Here is a 14,959-nt window from a genome sequence, read left to right as displayed (position 1 = left end):
AGAACAAAGATTATGATTTACTCTGCCCTATTTGCCTGAATCACAAGACGGGATTGGGGGTTCAACAAGCGCACCCTGTCACTCTATTATAAGACTACATTCCTACCTCCAATAACTTACGCTTCTTCTGTTTGGTTCCGTAAAGTTGCAACCGCACTAAACCGAAGAACACTAGACACAATCCAACGGTCGATACTACTCACTATCACCCGTGCCTGCTGTACAACTAGTACACACGCCTTCCAGTTTCTTGCTTGAGCCCCCCCCCCCTCTGGACCTTGACTAATGCGCTGCGGTATGGCATATTTCATCGCCGAAGCATTGCAATGCACCCTTTTGAATTTCACTATAGACCCAACAGCGAATCAGAAGGCAGAGAAAACTAGACTCCAAAGGCATCTACAGCAGGCATGGCAGAATCGATGCACTCATCAACAAAAGGCGAAATCACAAAAACGTTCTTGCCCAGTATTGCCAGGGTGGGTGCAAAGCCCCCGACCTGGTTCCATTCCGGACTATTCAGAACTTACCTACTGATCGGCCACAGAACATTCAACGCAAAATTAATCAACTTTGGGATCATAGAGGACCTACGCTGCACATGCGGGGAGGCAGAGACCTGGCACCTCATTATGTTTTGACTGTATCCATTATGAGGTATTTTTGGTATGTTGATAGACAATTATTTTTCCCATCTTTAGATCGTTTTAAACCAAAACATGCCTTACACGAGGGATCTTGGAGACATATACAGAGCTTTATGTCTCTACCGCCATCTAGGGAGAGTTGTTTTCTCTTTAGGAGTTTTGTAGAGCTGATGTTGTGCATATTTGGTTTTAGTTATTTTAACTTTGTATTTTCTCTTCGAAAATTAAAGCAACATGGTCATTTGGATATTTGTGTCATCTCTTTACCTGCGACATTTCTAAGTGCACAAATGTTAGGAACATCATTTACGGAGCAGTTTGATTCCGTAAAAACTGTTGAATTTGGAAGTTTTCTGTTTTAGAGGTAAGTGACTAAGACTGCAAAAGTGACAATAATCGCGGGTAACTTGCACTTGTTATGTTGGGTTGCATCGCACTTCAGTTTTTCTTTTTTGCGTTTATTAATTTTTGTATATATATATTGATATCTGTTATATACCTGTTTTGTGAAATTTTAGCTGATACTGAATTCGAAGTGTCACTTGTTTTTATTTTTCGAGTTATGTATATAAACAGTTTTACACTTCGGGTGATTCTTCAAAGTTTTATATAGAAGTGTGTAATTGGGTTGTTGAATGGATGATTTTTTCTTTTTTTTGACTGAAACGTGGAGAAATTAATATTCTTTTCTTTGTATTTATTATTTTTTATTTATTTGAATTTTTTATTTTTTAAATCGGCATTTAAAAAATGCCTGGACAATGTTTTGGCATTGTCTTAATGCATTTCAAATGTTCAAATGTTTCTATTTCTGGAGTAATGTTTATGGGAATTTTTTTTCTTTTCTTCTTTTAGCAAAGGTTTGGTTCCAATAACTATAATCAGTTGAAATGAGTTTGACAAGCACACAGACACATACATACACAACATACACAAAGATAGTATAAGCGACCATTCTAGAAAATTATTGTAAGAAAGATCATTAATGTTATCATTTTTTTAAATATTTATGCAGGTATTTTATGTAAATTATATTTTAGAAGAAATTCAAAAGAAATGTTAATGAAATTAGTGCTATTTCATCAGTATTATTATTAATATAGGCAAACTGAAGGGGGACTCACCTGGTTCCAACCCTTCCGTAAATTTACACAAGTTTTCCAGATCTATAAGGTTAGGTGGTAATTTATTCCAACACTTAACCCTTTGGCTAAAAGAGAATTCTTTAATATTCTACTGCCAGCTAACCTTTTTTTAAATTTAAGTGCATATCCTCTAATTTGTGCCACCTGTGAAAGACATAGATATCCCATTTTCTAATTTATCAAACCCTTTCAAATCTTTACACACTTCAGTGAAATAACTATGCAGATGAACCTATGAGACTGAGACCCACAGCATTGACGTTTTTCTCTATGGGAATGTTTATATCGGTAACTAATCTTGTTGACATTTGTTACACCTTTTTCAGCAGATCCACAAACTTTGAAATGGGGGGGGGTGAGAATTACAGACCTCTGTATAGTAGTACAATACTCAAGGTGTTGAGTATTGTACTATACAGAAGTCTAAATAAAGTCTTGAGTAACCAAGTCTTTATTTAGTGGAATACAATACAGTAACTAACCAAGACTTTATTCATTGAATTAATTACCTCTCTGTCATTATCAGCAATATTTCTAGATAGCATAGACAAAATACCATGTACTAGGTTAGCAACCTATCTGTGCTGTAGACAGATCTTTGTCAGAATGCACATTTTTCTTTAGTATTTTTCTTTCTCAATTGACTTGTTTGTTGCTTCCTAAGTAATAAGATAATCAGGGATTACTATTACCCAAATGTTGAATGTTACATTTCCCACTGTTGTCCTTTTACTGCCATTTTTCAGCCAGGTGAGTAATTTATCTTGGTCTTGTTGAAGCAGTGTAGGGCGGATTTTCGATTTGTACAGAGTGAACAGCTGTTTGGAAGAAAAGTAATGACGAGAGCGAAAGAGAAAACAATTTTTTTAGATGCAGAGGAAGCAGTATTTGTAATGTGCTTGTGCCAAGAGAGATTAGAAGTCAGAGTAATCCCCCAAAAGAGATATATCAACTTGTCTAGAAATCGGAGTGTCACCAAAGATAAGCTTAGGAGCAGAAGAATCCTTTTTCGAGATATAAGACAATACTGAGTTTTAGAAGGATTGAAATCAACTAAAGTTGTCTTTACTCCACTGGAGAAGTACCTGGAGATTGGCATTTAAGGAATTGGTAGTGGATATTCGAGAAGTTGAAGCTGATTTAGCAGGGCAAGGTTTCTCAAAATAGAAAGTGGAATGCAATGTGCTATCATGGGCAAAACTATGGATAGGATTTCCAGTCAATGGAAGAAGGTCATTAATATACAAGAGGAAAAAAGTGGGGGAAAGAACTGAACCTTGGGGGACACCAGCATTAATGGAGAAGTTAGAAGACAGAGAGCCATCTACCATCACCTTCAGTGAGCGATCAGAGAGAAAACTGGATAGCCAATTACAAAAAACAGTTGGCAAACAAACCATAAGATGGAAGCTTGTTTATAAGACCTTTATGCCAAACACGATTGAAAACCTTTGACGCAACTGCTTGTGTTTCACTGAACTTTTCGATTGAATTTGCCCATATATGGGTAACATATGCCAAAATATCACCAGTGGATCGACACTGACGGAATCCATACTGGAGATCGTTTATCAGACAGGTTTCTAGGTAGTTTAAGATTTCCGGTTAATTGATTTCTTCATTCCTTTAGAAAGAGTAGAAGTAATTGCAATTGGACGGGAGGGATTTGTCACCCTTTTTAGGAACTGGCTGGATATGAGCAAATTTCCAAGCAGAAAGAAAAACACCTTTGGAATAAAAAAGTGAAAAAAGGTGGCAAAGAACAGGAGTAAGTTCAGGAGCACAGGTTTTGAGAACAAGTGGAGAAATACCATCAGGACCTGGAGCTTAGCATCAAGATTCGTCAAATCCTTCTGACATCCTTTTGACGGAAGACCACAGGAGGCATTGAATGGAGCTTGTTGGGAATGGTGAGAGGTGTTTTACCAAGATCATTAATACATGAGTTGGAAGAAAAATGGGATGCTAGCAGGTCAGCTTTATTCTTTGCTGAATTGACAACAGAACCATCTTGTTTTAACAGAGGTGGGAGCAGAGATGGGCAAAAGTTGCAGCCAATAGCTTTGGGAAGAGACCAGAATGCTCAGCTACCATTAGGGCAAGAAGCAAGTTTTCTACTCTTAGCCTGGTCAAAATCTAGTTTGGACTGATTAATAACTGCTTTACAATTGTTGCGAGCTTTGGTGTAGGCAGAAAATGAAACTGGAGAATTGGAAACAAGCCAATTATGATATGCAACGTTCTTCTCATGAACAGCCTTATCATATTTATTGGCGCCTCCATAGCCAGGTGGGCAGGAGCAGCAGTGCGTAGCACACGCTTCTTGATTAGACCGGGGTTCGAGCCCGTGAGCCACCAAATATGGAGGATGCAGAAAGGTCAGGGAATGACCACCGCATATCCCTGGAGCATAAGGCCTTAGTTGCTAATGCTCCTAAAAACCACATAACAACAACAACATCACATTTATTGGAAAACAAAGCTTTAGATAAAGGACGAGATTTTAAAGTGGAATAAAGGATTCCATTCCTACAAGAATAATTTCACTGACACGATCTGAGCAAATATTGACATCACAAGTTTTGAAACAGTAATCCAACCATGGAAAAGAAGAAAAGAAATCTCGCAGGTCATCCCATTTTGCATTCTTGTAATGCCAAAAAACACGAGGTTCGAGAATATCCACGAGATAAAGGCTCTGTTGGAGAAGAGACAATCACCAAGTTGTGGTCTGAGGTGCCTAATGGACCACTCACTTCAACCTTGTACTTAGAAGGGTTGTTTGTGAGAAAAAGATCAAGCGTGTTGGCTGTATGGTTAGGATTGCCCGTTATTCTTGTAGGTAAATGAACAATCTGTGCAAGGTCATTAGTAATTGCAAAAGCCTCAGCATCTCGATCAGCTAGGTTGGTGTGACTAGAAAACAGAAGCCAGCTGGAGTTGTGAACATTAAAATCACAAAGAAAAATTATCTCACTGTTAGGAAAGTTGGACTGGAGAAAGTCAAGTTGCAAAGAGAGGAAGTCAAAGAGCTCCAAGTGATTAGTGGAGTTGGGAGAACGGTATAGACAACAGATGAATTTGACAGAATGAGGTAGAGAGATCTTAAGCCAGAGAAGATCAAAAAGAGGAGATTCCAAATTACGAAGTCTCTGACAGGGAATATCATAATGGACATATGCACAAGTACCACCTTTGAATCGAAAGGTAGTACTTTCGAATACAGGGAATAATTTGGGCAACTTAGTGAGCAGCAGTTGAATCAACCAATAACTGAGATTCTGTCAGAAAAAGTACATGTGGTTTGGCAGACTGCAAGTGAAAATGGACATCGTTGAGATTAGAATTGAGATCACATATATTTGTGAAATGAACTAGGAAGTGTTTGGGAGTTTTAGATCTTATCCCAGATAAGCTTACTCCGTCAGTTTGACAATTCATGGTGTATTCAATAGTAAGAAAAAGTGCTGTATGAAGTAATTAAATATTTGGATATGGCATACACATTGTAAGAATATACCCAGATCCTTGACATAACGTGGCCTTGACAATGTCCCCTGCATACACTACTCGGACTCCCTCTATCTGGCAGAGTAGAGGAAGCAAGATTATACACTAGCTGATCCGGAAGCCTCCTAAAGAGTTACCAATAGGTTTGGTCCGGTGTACTAACTTGCGGCTGGCCTGTGAACACCATTTTAGATGATGTTTGCAGGCCCTCAAAATGTAAGGAAGATTGGATCTTATTATTATTATTATTAGCTGTATGGTGCAAGGAAGCCTGTGGCTTATGCTGCACCAGCCAAAAAAAAAAAAAAACAAATTCTGAATTACCCCGAGAGAGAGAGAGAGAGAGAGAGAGAGAGAGAGAGAGAGAGAGAGAGAGAAGGGAATCACCAAGAAAGGGAAGAATGATGATATCCTGCTCAGGACCCTAGGTGTGCCAAGCCCATACTCACCAGATGTGATCCCCTGGGGGTAATTTGCCATGGTGTTCATCATAACCTCAAAAGTCATCAGTCATACTGCATGATGGAAGAGATGGGGAAGCCTGGGTTCCACTCTTCAAGCCTCCAATAAGCAAAGTGGTGGTATTGCTCTGGCTGATGAGAGTCATCTACCACCTAGACGTGTGCATTCATTATTCATATTTTTGCAATTATTCAGATCATTATATAATCACCGTTTTTCACAAATTTGTGGAAAACGGTGATTATATAATGATTTCTCAGCATTTTTTTTTAGTGGCAGTTCTTAATTTGAGTCATTAAGTCTATGTTACTATGTTAGTGTGATTATGGAAAATTGTATATTGTCTGCATTTTTTTTATGTATCTGCCCTTTAAAAATGGTTGATAAGAGAAAATTATTAGTTGAAGATGTTTCTGATTTTAAGAAACATAATGGATACAAAGATTGACATAATTAATGAGGCACTTGCAAATTAGCATTAGCAGAGGCATTTGATGCAAGAAAGCAAGCTTATGCAGCATCAGCCAAAAAAAAATAAAGTAAAATAAATAAATAAAAAATAACCACTTCCACTTCACCCCTCTGTTCGTTCGAAATACCTGTCCAGCTGAGCCTTAAACTTATTTAGGCTATCAACTTCCACGACAAGGGATGGAAGTCTGTTCCACCTACCAACCACCCGCTGGCTAAAGGCAAATTTCCGCACATCTATCCTACATCTGTCCTTCCTCAATTTGAATTTATGCCCTCTCAGGTGATTATTCTGAGCAAGAGGAAGAATCCCATCAGCATTGAGCATGCTCAAGCCATTCAAGGCTTTGTGCATCTCTAGCAGATCACCTCGCTGGTGCCTAGTCTCCAGACACTAATTCGCAAAACTTAAGCCTTTCTTCGTAAGAGCACCCCTTTGTTCCATTCACTAATCTTGTTGCCCTTCTCTGTACTCGTTCCAGCAGCTCTACATCCTTCTTGAAATGAGGCCTCCAGGCCTGTATACAGTACTCTAGGTGTGGCCTGACAATTGCCTTATACAAGGGAATAATCACCTCCTTATCCCTGCTAGAAAAATTCCTATATATCATTGACAATACACCATGAGCTACTCTTGCAGCCCATCTGCACTGCTCAGAGAACTTCATATCTGCCTGCACAACCACCCCAGGTCCCTTTCATTCTCTACCACCGTCAGTGTAGTACCACAGAGTTGATATGTTGCTCTTGGGTTGCTGTTTCCCATATGTAGTACTTTACATTTGTCAATGTTAAACTTCATTTGCCACCTCTCAGCCCATCTGCTCAACCTTTCCAGATCCTGTTGCAGCAGCATAGTGTCAGTAGTGTCCTTGACAACCCTGCCAACCTTCGTATCGTCTGCAAACTTCGACATTAAGCTTGATATACCATCATCAAGCTTGAGAAGGACATTAAGCTTGAAATAAAGGCAAGCTTTGTATATCTCTTATAATGGGAGATTTTAATTTCCCAGATATTGACTGGAATTTGGGGGCTGGTCACTCACACACTAGCAGGGCTTTTGTGGATTTATTGGATGATTGTTTTCTACATCAGCATGTTCGAGAGGCAACTAGAGGGAGTAATACTCTTGATTTGATTATCAGCAGTGATTCTTCATGCATTAAGAATCTGCAGATAAATGAACCACAAGGTGGCAGTGATCACAGTGTGCTGAAGTGGGATTTACTCAAAGAGGTAACACTACCATTAGGGGTAAAAAGAAGGGTTATTGCTTCCGTAAAGGCGACTACGATGGACTGAGACAGTATTTAAATTCTATACAGTGGGACCAACTGATGATGTTACCAACAGCAAATTCAAAATGGGAAGCATTCAAAGAACTTATCTTGGAAGCTACTAGGCTTTACATACCAACTAAGAAATATTGTTCAAGGTTTAGGCCAAAATGGATGTCAGATGAACTAATGAGGCATATGGCAGAGAAGAAAAATGCATGGGATACTTACAAATTAACACATGACACAGAAGCCTATGATAGATACAAGTTGATATGCAACAAGTTACAAAGGAGGTTAGGCAGGCGAAGGCAGATTACGAGAAATCCTTGGCAAGGGATGCAAAGAAAAACAGCAAAGAGTTCTTTACTTATGTAAACTCTAGAAGGAAGGGGATGAATCAGATTGGTCCACTTGATATTGATGGGTCAACTGTTGATGATCCTGCCCAGGTAGCTAACAAACTAAATGAATATTTTGCATCGACATTCACACATGAGGAGTTATTCAGCGAGGGGAATGCCAGAGGTGTATTCAACTCTAGCAGTAAGCTACAGAATCTTGAAATAAATGAGAGTAAGGTGGAGGAGATGTTGTTGAAGATAAACACAAGAAAGGCACCCGAGGTGGATGGGATCTATCCAGTTATATTAAAGGAGGCAGCAAAGGAAGTAAGCAAACCCTTAGCCATAATTATGAGAACTTCCTTGGACTCAGGGGGGTACCCATAGACTGGAAATGTGCAAATGTGACCCCAATTCACAAAGGAGGATCAAAGGCTGACACAAGTAATTATAGACCTGTGAGCTTAACTTCTGTTCCAGGAAAATTAATGGAGGCACTGGTTAAAGAAGCACTGCAGGATCATTTAGACAAGACTTCAGTTATAGCTCGGACACAGCATGGTTTTGTTAAGGGGAAGTCTTGCCTGACCAATTTGATTGAATACTATGATGCAGTCACAAAAGAACTGGATGCAGGGAATAGCTTTGATATTATATACTTGGATCTTAGAAAGGTTTTTCGATACTGTTGCACATGGAAGACTGCTGCACAAATTGGGGCAGTGTGGCATTGGAGGCAAATTGCTGCTATGGATAAAGGGGGTGGTTGTGGGTGAGAAGACAGAGTGGTAATCAATGGACACTGCTCATCGTGGACTAATGTTATTAGTGGAGTCCAGGGTTCAGCGTTAGGTCCATTATTGTTTTCTGTATTTATAAATGATATTGATGATGGTATATCAAGTTTAATGTCCAAGTTTGCAGACGATACAAAGGTAGGCAGGGTTGTCAAGGACACTACTGACACTATGCTGCTGCAACAGGATCTGGAAAGGTTGAGCAGATGGGCTGAGAGATGGCAAATGAAGTTTAACATTGACAAATGTAAAGTACTACACATGGGAAACAGCAACCCCAGAGCAACGTATCAACTCTGTGGTACTACACTGACAGTGGTAGAGAATGAAAGGGACTTGGGGGTGGTTGTGCAGGCAGATATGAAGTTCTCTGAGCAGTGCAGACGGGCTGCAAGAGTAGCTCATGGAGTATTGTCAATGATATACAGGAACTTTTCCAGCAGGGATAAGGAGGTGATTATTCCCTTGTATAAGGCAATGGTCAGGCCACACCTAGAGTACTGTATACAGGTCTGGAGGCCTCATTTCAAGAAGGATGTAGAGCTGCTGGAACGAGTACAGAGAAGGGCAACAAGATTAGTGAATGGAACAAAGGGGTGCTCTTACGAAGAAAGGCTTAAGTTTTGCAAATTACAGTGTCTGGAGACTAGGCACCAGCGAGGTGATCTGATAGAGGTGTATAAAGCCTTGAATGGTTTGAGCATGCTCAATGCTGATGGGATTCTTCCTCTTGCTCAGAATAATCACCTGAGAGGGCATAAATTCAAATTGAGGAAAGACAGATGTAGGATAGACGTGCGGAAATTTGCCTTTAGCCAGCGAGTGGTTGGTTGGTGGAACAGACTTCCATCCCTTGTCGTGGAGGTTGATAGCCTAAATAGGTTTAAGTCTCAGCTGGACAGGTATTTTGAACGAACAGAGGGGTGAAGTGGAAGTGGGGGGTTTTTTTTTTTTTTTTTGGCTGATGCTGCATAAGCTTGCTTTCTTGCATCAAATGCCTCTACTAATGCTAATGCTAACATCAATGGTGATAATCATAAAAGACAAGGCAAGGACTTTGGTCTAGTGAAAATACAGTGATAACTAAGCAGTCAGTGGGGGTTATTACTGATGTTTAAAAACTTCTTACTAATTGTATTCAGGATCAAATTTAATGGTGTGCACCCTTGAGTTTAACAATAATTTAAGAAAAGGCCAGGAATCTTTAAGAGCATCATCAAAAAAGGTAGTGGAAGAGTTCCAGTGTGTTACACCATAATTTATTCTATGATTAATTTTTTGACTTTCTACTTCTTGATAATGTTTACAAGGTGTCACTCTTAGAATTAATTTAATCTCATTTTATGAATAATTTTATAAAAATTAATTAATTCAGGTTACATTCCCATTCTGCCACCAGAATGGGAATGTAACCTGAATTTTTAACCTTGCTGTTATGGGAAAATGTGCTTCAACTTCTCAGGAACAAGTTGGAATTATGACTGTCCATAATTCCATTTCTGCCAAAATGATCTTGTAGTACACCCTTAATAATGGATTCCATAATTTCCTTGCTACTGAGTTAAAAGATATGCAATTACCCATTTCACACTTGGCTAAACCAGAAGTGTAATTTGCTCCATTGGCAGCGTTTTGGGGTCATGGTGCAGAGAGCCTCTTTCAGTTTTTCGGTAACCTGAATGGTTTTTGTAGCACGATGAGTTTCATAATGGAGTTGGAAGTAAGTCAACAGCATATCTTCTATCTCTAGACTTCTTGTAAGAAATCACAACACCCTTTCAAGATTTGTTTATAAAAAACCTACCAACATTAACTGTATTTTTAATTTATCTTCATATCTTCATCTCACCCTTTCTCTACAAGAACAGAGATCATCAAATGATATGTTCTAAGACTGAAAGTATGCAAACACACATCTGTTTACTAGAGACTCATCAACAAAAAGAACATTTTCCACAAAAAATGCGCAAGTAGTCTTATTGGACAATGTTATAAAGTATGTAAGGGCTTAAGCAAGACTTGGAAGAGAGAGAGTGAGAGTAGTAAATTCCGATTACAACAATTTCACCAAATTTTTATACATCAATTTTTTTTCAGGCTCATTTCAGATAACATTACAAATTTTCCACTGCCAATCTCTATCTGTGTTTCTGAGTAATTGTAGCCAATTTACAATAGATTATAACACAAAAATAGATTTAAAATTGGAATAAGCAATTACCCTTATATATTGGCTTGTTTTTTCTTACAAAGTTGAAATTTTCTAGAATGCAGTTCCAAAAGTTGGTGAAATTGAACCAAGTTATGAAACTGAATCAAATTTTAATTTCTCTGGCTTAAAATCTCTCTAACCCCATTCTGTCAAATTCATCTGCTGCCTCTATTGTTCTCCAGATTCAACTAATCACTTGGAACTCTGTGACTGCCTTTCTTTGTAATTCAACTTTCTCCAGTTCAACTTTCTTAATAGTGAGGTAATTTTCCTTGGTGATTTTAATGTAATTTACAGCTGCAGCTGGTTTCTGTTTTCTAGTCAGGTGGTTGATTTGCTGGAGGCCTTTGCAGTTACTGATGACCTCACACAGATTTTTCATTTACACACTAATACGTTTGATCTTTTTTTCACACACAACCCTTCAAAGTACGTGGCAGAGGTGATTGGTCCTCTAGGTACCTCAAATCACAACTTGGTGATATTCTCCAATGGAGCTTTTTGCTATGGCCATTCTCAGCTTCCTGTTGATTAGCATTACAAAATTACAAAATGAGATGATCTGCAAAATTTCTATTCCTTTCCTTGATTGGATTACTGTTTAAATCCTCTGATGTCAATATTTGTTCAGATCATGTCAGTGAAATTATTCTTGTAGGGATAAAATCCTTTATTCCAGATAAAATCCTTTATTCCACACTCCATCTTAAAATTTCATCCTGTGTCTAAACAATGTTTAGACACAGGATGAAAGCTTTTCAAGAAAAGAATGTTCCATATTATAGTTGGCTTGCATCCAAATCTCCAGGTTTAATTTCTGGCTACTCATACAACTAATGCTTACAACAATTGTAAAGCAGTTATTAACTAGATTTTGAACAGGCTAAGAATAGAAAACTTACTTCTTGGCCAAACTAATGTTTGGACAAGAAGTAAGTTTTCTACCAGAATGCTCGACTACTGTTGAGTATTCTGGTAGAAACAGTAGTCGAGCTACTGTTTGTTCAACAGTAGCTCGACTACTGTTGAACAAACTATGCTCCTACATCTGTAGTAGTATAGTTTGTTCCCTGATGGTTCTATTGCCTCTTCAGCTAAAGAAAGCCAACTTAATAGCACTTTTCTACTTTTCTTCTAATCCTTGTATTTGTGATCTAGGTAAACCATCCCTTCCAATTTCCAGTACATTACACTCAATGACTCCTGTTTGTTTTCCATTAAAAGAATGTCAGAAGAATTTTAAGAAATCTTGATGTCAAGAAAAGTAGGTGATTTTGTTACCTGTTTTCTTTGCATCAAGCACCAGGTCCTGATGGTATTATTTCTCCACTTGTTCTCAAAACCTGTGCCCCTGAGCTTACTCCTTTTGCTTGGAAATTTTCTCATATCTTATTATCTGTATTGCTTATTATCTATATATTTATATAGATAAATATAGTAGCATGCTGTATTTATCTATATAAATACACTGGTGTTCAAAGAAAGTGTATCACCTAGGAATTTCATATTTCTAACCCTTTTTACTGATGGTAGGTTACATTAATGATTAGCATCACAATAGAAATATAATCAAAAGATATTTATTAATAGGCAAAGCTAAGTAATATTTGATAGGTGCTTCAAAATATTCCAAAATGAGCATTTGCAACCTTTATACAACAGTTTTGGTAGACACGCCAATTATGGCCGAAATGTTATCAGAAGCCCTCAATTTGCTTCAGTTCATCATTTTAAATGGAAAACAAAATGAAAAGTTCACCATGTGCAAACTAATATTTAGTTGAAACACCTCTGGTCCTGATGACAGCAGCGCACCGTCGAGGCATTGACAAGCTCAATTTCTGAAGATAATCAAGTGCAGATTCCACACTATGCCAACAGTTCTCTACAGGATTCAAGTCTGGGCTGTTTCCTAGCCAACTAAGAGTTGTAATGGACCGTTCTTCCAACCATTGTTTCAGCTGTAAAAAATGTAAACACATTACTGTCGAACCTCTAATGCAGAAATGAAGCAAAGTAAATACAGAAGTGCCTACTTACACTTTTCGCCTGATGACATGGAGCAGAGTCATTCTGAGATGTGGCGCCTCCGTAGCCAGGTGGGCAGGAGCAGCAGTGCGTAGCATACACTTCTTGATTAGACCGGGGTTCGAGCCTGTGACCACCGAATATGAAGGATATGGAAAGGTCAGAGAATGACCACCGCATATCCCCGGAGCAATATGGCTTTAGTTGCTAATGCTCCTAAAAACCAAATAACAACAAACAAACAAACATTCTGAGATACAATTACTTGGCAGGTTGAAATGGTCTCTAATGGTTGGCAGCAATTTGCCTTCCAATATAGCCAGATATACCCATTGGGTATTTACAGAACCTTGTATAAACTGCAGGTGACCTACTCTGTGATATGAAATGCACTCCCATATCATTTGGCTGGTAGGGAATTTCTTTGTAGGCACCATACAGTCTGGATGGTATTCTTCACCACGTTTACGGCGAATCATTTGTCTCGCATCAGAGCCATGCAGGTTGAATTTCTTCTCATCCGAGAAAATAACTGACTTCCACTGCTTGGAGGTCCATTTTACATGCTCTTTACACCAAAGTAATCTGGCCTTTTTCATTTTTTGTGTGAGGATGACGGGCTACAAGTCCATTTTTGAAGGCATCTTCTGACTAACAGTCAGAAGACTGCACTTGCTATCACTCCTGTATGTTCTGCCCATTCTCTTTTCAGCTTAGACGGAGAAGCTGTATGGTTTTTAAGGCATAAGCGCTTCAAAATGCGGTCCTGTTTTGCCGTAGAGACTCGTTTGCATCTGGTTTCTTTTTTCCTATCAGCAGAACCAGTATTCTTGAGTTTGGAAAGAAATCTGCTCACTGTTGACTGATTACAAGACACTCTATAAGCATATGATGGGAAGAACATCCTTCCTCCCATAAAGCAACAATAGCACTCTTTCTTCCTGGCGTCAACTGCACGTAACTCGCCATCCTGACACAAGCAAGGAATGACTGCAAATCTTGCAGAGCATTCTTATATAGCTTATATACATCCAACTTTTTAGGTGACATCTTGAGTACTGCATACAGATTTGGAAGGCATGCAGGAAGAGCAATAAGGTTAATCGGGGATATTGAGTGCTCTTACCCAAAAAGAATTGAGTTCTCTAAATTGTAGCATCTGAAAACTAGGAATCTGCAGAGAGACCTGGTTGAAGTGTCAAGCCTTTGAGTGGTTGAGTTAATGAATTGCTGATGGCATCATTTTTTTTTTGTTTACTTCACAGTCCATGTTATTATACTACCCCCACGATGGGGGGAGGACAAGACTCATGTCCATCAGCAAAGGAAATATAAGTCAAGTTACATATATTGGTGATGAATGAAGCAAAGGGGATATAAGTTATATCTCCTTTGCTTCAGAGATATAAGGAAATATGTCAAGTTAAAAGATATTGGTGAGGAGTCCTCTGACAAGAGGTCTCATCACCAATATCTATAACTTTTTAATTCTCTGCTATCATATATATACAAGGGAACACAGCAGTTTTCTGAGGAGTATGTGCTCAGAAAACCTCGCCGATCACAAAAAATGTGAAAATTTCAAAATTTCACATTTTGAGCTCTACCAATAGTGCAACGCATGACAAAATGCTGTCAGCACTACTTGATTGTTTTATGGAACATTATGCTACTGAATGATTTTCTCCTTTTAATTGTTAATTAACAATAAATATTATTCCTATTTTCCTAATGTAACAAGAGTATTGGAAGCCAACTTTTACTGCTATGAAAAATTTTGCTGTCATGTGATTTAAGCTGATTTTAGCTCTCCTTGGCCTTTACTAATCGTGATTGACAATTGGGCTAATTGTGATTGATAGTATGAACTCTGCTCTTGCTAAGATTTGGAAGGAAGAGCAAAAAAGTGTTCATTGAGTGGTATATAAAAAAACATGATATTGTTTGATTAGAAGTGAACAGAATTAATGCTCTTTTTGAGAAATGTAAAGGAAATTGGGCAACTCATGCATCAGTAGTATGTTTTTGTGGTTGTCTTTTGAGCCAGCCCTTTAGTAAACTCT

General features: G+C 38.5%; 1 protein-coding gene across 1 annotated transcript in view; it reads left to right on the top strand.

Annotated features, from left to right (window-relative positions):
* The first annotated feature begins 924 nt into the window (after positions 1-924).
* Positions 925-14,959, top strand: part of LOC150078026 (sister chromatid cohesion protein PDS5 homolog A-like) — a 797,139-nt gene continuing 783,104 nt past the window's right edge. The window contains exon 1 of the mRNA XM_090384327.1: positions 925-1,011. The gene's annotated coding sequence lies outside the window, so the exon portion shown is untranslated. The remainder of the gene's footprint in view (positions 1,012-14,959) is intronic.

This window comes from Mastigoproctus giganteus, chromosome 11 (assembly GCF_048544385.1).
Source record: "Mastigoproctus giganteus isolate SK-2022 chromosome 11, ASM4854438v1, whole genome shotgun sequence".
NCBI lineage: Eukaryota > Metazoa > Arthropoda > Arachnida > Uropygi > Thelyphonidae > Mastigoproctus > Mastigoproctus giganteus.
This window is presented reverse-complemented; position numbering and strand designations above follow the sequence as displayed.